This window comes from Formica exsecta, unplaced genomic scaffold (assembly GCF_003651465.1).
Source record: "Formica exsecta isolate Colony F162 unplaced genomic scaffold, ASM365146v1 scaffold192, whole genome shotgun sequence".
In the NCBI taxonomy this organism is placed as follows: domain Eukaryota; kingdom Metazoa; phylum Arthropoda; class Insecta; order Hymenoptera; family Formicidae; genus Formica; species Formica exsecta.
In genome coordinates this window covers 265,985-273,740 of record NW_021849218.1, presented here as the reverse complement: position 1 = coordinate 273,740, position 7,756 = coordinate 265,985, and positions in this window count along the sequence as shown.

The following is a 7,756-nucleotide window of genomic DNA, read 5'->3' as shown; positions in this document are numbered from 1 at the left end:
TACCAAACAATTATTGATAAATTCGGGAAATTATATTTCAAATTTGATACATATCACGAAAATCGTTACTTCTAATATTTAATAGAAAAATTATTGAATAAAAGTATGAAGACTCGATGTTAAGCTAACGATTAAATATTAGCTTTTCGTTCACGAAATTTGACGACTGCTTCCGACATTGCAGAATCGCGAGTAAATTATTTCGAATTTTCTGATATAATTTTAATTTGATTGATATTTATAAATTTTGTGTCGGAATTAAATATTCGTTAAATTAATTAATTAGCTACATTGCGAAAACACCGCGTTTTTTCCACGTTCTTGGACACGATTGCTGTCTTAGCTAAGGGGCCTTATCGCTGTCCCTCTCGTCAGATAAACGTTAGTAAAGTTGCGTGGTTCGTACCGGCGAGGAGTCGAAACAATCTTCATCATGGAGAATTATTTCTCGTCGGTTCTTGTAAGATCCATCCGCGACGTCTAGTTCGGTGCTCTGTTGAAAATTGGGGATGTTCGTTGCAGGATTGGAATTAAACCCAGGTTTTCCTGGCGATTTCTGAAAGCAATGATTTCGGTAGTAACTCAACGACAACTGCCACACGCCTTTTCGAAGTCGACTCAGGAAACTAATTTAAATAGTATATTTGAAGGAAAGATATATTTCTTTTTCTTCGTTAAAAGTGTTCTTAATTATTAATATTAGTATTATTTTTGTGTTAATTAAAAAGACTTAATAGTAGATTGAACATGAATATAACTACTGTGTATAGATAATTTTATATTTTTCAAGGAATTTAAAATTGTAATTAATTTGCTCCTTTCTATTGACATTTTTTGATACAAAATTATGGTTACGAACGAATGTATTTTATTGATTAATTTTTAATTATTATAATCTTTTTTTTAGAAAATATTTCTAGGCACTGAGGATATTAACATTAGGTTTTGCTTTTAAGAAATTATTTGCAGGTATTGAACATCCCGCCATTTTAGAAGAATCTTGGATAGTTTTTAGATATATCATTCTATAGATATAATAAAATACATGCGCAAATTAACATATTATTTCAAAAAATTTAAAATTTTTTATGAGTATTATGTTACAAAATGTTATGTATGAATGTAACGTAAAATGTGCGGATATTCAAAAATTTCGAGACAGGTCGAATGGGTACCCCGATATCAGTAAAATATCGACAAATTAATTTATTTAAAAGCTATAGAAAAATAGCTTAGAATTAATTACTTGAAATTATGTCGATTTATTTTATCTTGCAACATCTTTGAAATGAAATTTCTAAAATTTTACTGTTATTGGGTTTGATTTGTCTCGAACAGTTGGTACCCGAGAATTATTTGTACTCGCACATTTAATATTATCTACAATAATGATGCATGTATTTTATTATTTATAAGTATAGTCGTTCGTGACCACATTTTCATAAAATTGTTATATCCATTTATTTTTCAATATTAGAGATATATTTCTTAATAATGGAAGAACACATTTTCTCGCGGAAGTCTCAATCTAAATTGAAGATAATGACAATGGTAACTGTCATTGATTTGTTACCGAAATCATTGCTATTAGGAGCAGTCCGGAAGATCCGGGATTTGTTCCTTCCTACAGCGGGGCCCTTGATATTTAACGAATCACTTAACTTTTCTTTGCGGATTGATCTTGCGGGGTCCGATGTAGAAGTAAGAAGTTGATCGTTCTCCACTTTTAGGATTGTTCTTGTCTTTGTAGGATATTAACCGGCGTGTTATCTGGCGGAGGGACTTTGATCTGGTCAAATCGTTGAGCCAGTTATCCTCCACTGAACGCGGCGATAACGCGCACTTTTTTTTTATAACGATATTTTAAGACTTATATGGTTTTATCCTATTTAGTCAATTCTTTGCGAAACGGTACATATATTTTATTCTCACTCGCGAAATTTAATTTAATTTAATAAAATCATGCATTTAAAAATAAATCGTGCATTAGATTGTATATTCAAATTGTATACAAATGTCTTATATTACAGATGCGATTGTAAAAAGCGCTCCAAATGTCCATTGAAACATTTTCATTTAAGTATGTAGTAATTATATTATCCCTTTGATTGCATATATACATTGGAATCGCGAATATTACGTCGTTACACCTATCGTCGATTTATTTATTCGTCGCGTTTTTTTTTTGCAAATTTTAAATCGCGGTTTATCTCGTGATTTAATCGTTGATTTACATCGAGGCTTCGTCTAACAATAAGTAATTTTTTCTTAATTAAAAAGCGATCGATAATTTTATTAACGACTCTTTTGATCCAAATTGTTTGCATTACATACAATTTAATAAGCTTTGTAATTGCATGTTGATCATTAATCATAAATATCGCATTAATCGTTCTTTATCAGCTATATTTGATCTAAAAATTTCTAGTGACTTTTGCATTATATGAACATTTCGGACATTTTCGTGTAATAAATTATTTTTTATTACATTTTAAATTATATTTTATTTTTATTTGACAAATTTGTAAAATCTATTTATTAAAAGAAACCTACATATAAAAAAAAATTATAATGAAAATTTTTCCTCCTCAATGGTATCTCCACCTTAACGAAGGCATTTGCCGGGTGAGGAGGTTTGAGTACTATGATGAACCTAAGAGCTATGTCGGCGGTAACATATAACGTTTTCGAGTGAAGCAAGTTTGATTGTTCTGAGACCGATTAATGATGTCATAAATTTCGTCTTGATTATTAAGGGTACTTAAATTATTAGATTAATTAATGACATACTTCTAGTAAGCGTTTAATTGATTAATCAGGGCAAAGAATCTTGTGCTTTAAAGCCAGAATAGCAACAAAAACGGGAGATGTACTTTGTTGTATCATATATTTATATTAATCAGATTCTCTTAAAACTTATTTAGTCAAACATATATTCATGATTTGCTTTATTCGAATACGCTAATAGTTACTAGTAGGGTCACCCATGCCGGACAGGTCGAAGGGGAGGAGTCAGACTAAGAGAGATACCGTAATTATTATATATTTATTATATTAATATTTTTGAATAAAATGGAAGCAAAAAAGACAATAATCGAGAGAATAGAGATAAAGGGGCTTCAAAATATTTTTATATCCCCCTCGAAACTTAGAAATATCTTGATACGTGATACGACATAGAGAAAATTGATTTCTGAGAAACAGAAATCTATCCTACTATAATTTTCCTATAGTTTTGTCCGTAATCTTTTATTTTTTAAAGAGTTCTAATCATTAGCAGCATTAATTAATTCTTTTACGTTCATATGATCGCCCGATAATAGGTATACTATCAGGTTTTCGCAAAATGTCATATAAAAAATCAAGATGTTTCTTGCAATATTGATTAAACAAAATTGTAAGTTTCTTTTATATCTTGTGGGATGCTACCCCAAAAATATTTATTCCTTCCAATACTAGAATATATCTTTCTACAATATACGAAAGATTCTGATTTCCGAAACGCGATAGTCTATTCTATATATTATAATTAATATATTTTTCTATAGTTTTAATCTTGTTTCGAATTCGAAGGAGTTTTAATCATTAATAGTTAATTAATTTATTTTAGTTAGTATATAATTTATTTAGTTAGTATATTATTAGTTAGTTAATTAATTTTTTCACATACACACATATTTATAAAATTATTCAGATATTAATTCTATTTACCCGTTTTTTCAAAATCAAATAAATTAAAATTATACACATATACTTAATATTTGAACTGTCGAATGCGCGGCTCAGCCAGGACAGCCTTTTATTGATATAAAGGCGAGATAACTAATCAGCATCACGGGAAAAAAGCAACAATACTTGCGAGTATCAATTTAACTTGCTTTTTTTAAGAGTGGAAACGGTGCATTTTTTGTTCGTTTATTTCCCGTGTGTGTGAGCATTTATATTCTAAAAATAATATGATTTACTGATATACTCGCTGCGACATACTTCTTTTAAATTATAAATATAATTGTTACAACCATTCACTAAATGTTCATAATAATGCATAACAAATTTACAATTATAGAGCATTTATAAGATTCGAGCAAAAATGTTTTATTGTTTGCTTACTGCAATTCCTCGCAAGTTTTCGATGGGATTCGGTCAAGCTCGCGTGCTCGCTCCTATCACTCCGTATCTATAGGCGTACGTACTATTCGCGAGATACGTGGCAAATCGCCGACGTGATTGTCGGCGTCGACAGGATATCCTTGAGCGCGGGAATGAAATTAATGGCGCGCGAACGATACGGATGTACGGATCGACGCGACGGTGAAATTTCGCGATAGCGTTATGCGATGGTAACCCTTCGAAGCACGTCTCTGCGCTTCCAGCGTATCCGCGGCATCACATGCCGGCAGTTTCGTCGCACCTCTGTCCATGAGCTATGACAGAACAAACACGTCCCCAGTGTACGCATTGGTGTACATACGCGTGTACGCATTTCTGTATGTTCTAGACCGCTAATGTACTATACCGACGAGAGTAGGCATATGTAGAAGAAGAATCGTATAATATCCCTTAAAGAGAGGGATCATCCCGATGTATTTATTGTAGATGGTATTTTTTTCTTCAGGAACTATATTGTAATATTCAAATCTTTACTTTCACTTTTTAACATTTTTTTGTAAATTATTTAGTAAATATTAAAAAATTTAACGCCAAAATAAGATAAGAATGTAACATACAAGATCAATTGATATACAAGATCCATTATAAAATAGACCTTATTAATTGAAGGCTCGCTATTTTATTTATTGCAAAATGTGTGAAATTCATCTTTCTTTTATTTGTAGAAATATTATTTATATTCAAGTTCCGTGTTGATAAATTATTTGAAAAATAATAATTTATAATAATTTTTTTTATTTATTATATCTATACTGGTTGACAAATGCTATGGAACAAAGCTATATTGCTTTATTATATAGAAAATTGTTCCCTAACAATTGACAACCAGTATACAAGAATATAAAATAATATTTTATTATATAGAAATTTTTAATGAATTTATAGAATATTTCTCTCTCAGATGTAAAAATGTATATGTATTTGTTATCAAGTATAAAAGCTGCTCAAATATGTAATTAAAATATGTTATATATGAAATTTTTTATAAAACGTTGTTTTACATAAAAAAAATTTGTTAATTTTTAAAAATACTTTGGTTTATTTTTATGCCATGATATATCATTTGATTTTTCCATGAAATTATCTCACTTGGTTAAAGTACTACCACGTTTCTGACGTATCTAAATGAGACGCTGGTCGATTTTCGAGTATTTGATCTATACTATTATAGTTTACCTATAGTTCTGACAATATTCTTTTATTTTCTAAAAAATTTCAATTATTAACAGCGTTAATTAATTTTTTATTTTATTTATCTCATCCGATTAAAAACCTACTAAAAGTTATAAATCAATAAATGCATTGAAAAGATTATTCGATTGCATGGCGTATGATATCAGAAAAAAAAACAAAACATAATACGTCGCTTTGTATCCACTGTGCAGACTTGTCACATTGTTTATACGGATCGATTATGTTGCACAAAATATTAAGTTGTTTCAACGAATACATGGAAACCATATTAAATTAAATAAAATAAACACATGAAAAGAATATCAGTAAAATATCGGTAAAATATAAAAATCAGTTTTTGATAAAAATATAAAAATTAGGTTAACGGAAATAATCTTTTTTACACAATAATATAATAACCATGTGTTGATGTTTAATTTCGTAAATCTATTCAAAACTTTTTATATGTTTCTTTCAATCTTTAAAGTAGATAATACGTTAAATAAAATGTACCATAAAATAACATTTTACTAATGTTAAAAGTACCAATGTTATTTCGAATAGTCCGTAAAAAGATATTTGTATATGAAACACATTTTAAAGATTTAAATTCGTTTTACGCGCAGACATAAAAAAGCAAATTTATTTCAATTTTTTGTATTAAATGGATTATCGTGCCAAGTAACTGACATTCAAAGCTTATAATGTTATTTATCATGTATCTTCAGTTGGTTTTAATAAAAAATTTTGCATTAAAAAAATTGAAGTTATATTAAACGTTCGTCCGTCATCTTATAGCCGTATACGATTTCTTGTTTTATTTTGACATTGATCGATGTCTGTGTTATTACATATCCAGACGCCTCAAGACTGATGCGTATTATTTGAGTAGTACCGAAGTCTAACGGTTTAAGGAAAAAAGGAAAGAGGCAGTTATATTTGCGAAACTATAAAACAAACATATTTATATCTTTATATAAGAGTACCTTATATCTCTGCTTAATTCATCAATTATTTATATTGTATTAAATAATCTTTAATAATTGCCTTTTTTCACAATGTAGATATTAGATTTCATAATTATAAATTTTGCGATTCTGAAAGCGAACAAACTAATTCTCTTTAATTATATTTAGACCAAAAATCTTTGCATCATATTTTTATATTAAACAAAGTTTTATTAATCTTTTTTTTTTTAATTACATTTTCAAAAATTTTGGAATATGTAAAACTAGTCGAAATTTTTAATTATAAATTTATTTACATTATAATTTTTGAATTAATTATTTATCAAGCCTGTTTAAGCTTATTGAGTAAAAGGAAATTACTTCTTATTTTTATCCGCCGTTTTAATTTTTTAAAATGTAATAACTAATTTATTGACCGCTATGCATGACTACAACGAAACTGTACGCAACGACACGGATATCTCAGCAGATCCTCTTTGTTATTTATTGATATAATAGTGCTAAATGCAGTTCCTCATTCCATCCCTGATAGCTGGATTACGGTCTTGTTTTGCTTTTAGCACAACGTTCGATGTCCTCGATCAGAGGAACTTTTGCAATTAATAGCAGTAGAGAGTGGCAGAGAAACTACAGAGGATACCGGAGGGTGAAGTGGGATTGAACAAACCAGGGGGTGAGACTCGCGCGTGGGGGCGAGGCGCAACGATGTACTTGGAAAGATCGTGGAGCTAACTTTTGTCGAGTAATCAAGGAGGCGCTCTTTGTGCGCAAGGTGCTCGTCCATCCACCACTTACTTGAATACTTCCAACGCGGATCGTTATCATTGACGACAATCGTTTTATAGCCGATATTATACAGAACCCGGGCGAATCTCTCGCTTCTGAATGTTTGCAGCAGAAGTTCTTCGATAATGATTCTGGAAAACAAGATCCGCTTAATAGAGATTCAATTAAGATGTCAGACGCTCTTTAATTCACCGAAGAACAAGTCGCAAGGAGAAGAAGGAGAGAGAGAGAGAGAGGAAAAAGGATGAATTCCTCGTGCGACTTCATTCGAGACGTGACGACGACTGCTGCGAAATTACACCACGGTAATTAATCCGGCGATGTTAAGCGACGTGAATTGGTCGCTTCGCGTGATTCGCAACAATATTAGAAACAATCCGTGACAAATCTTATCTAAATTATTGAGTTTTATGCATTACAGAATATAAGCTGTGCACAGAAACGTAAAAACGAGTGTTTGCTAAATGAAAACAAGAGAGTAAATCGCAAGCGCGCCATAATCTGTATTTATTAATGGTTAACGTTAGATCTAAAACAAATATGCTAAATATTTACGAGAGAATATAATGTGAATATAGATACGAGATACATTGGATGCGTCTCAAATATCCCAATCGCGGGCATTTTATCCCTTTTTATATCTTATCAGGCAGTATATC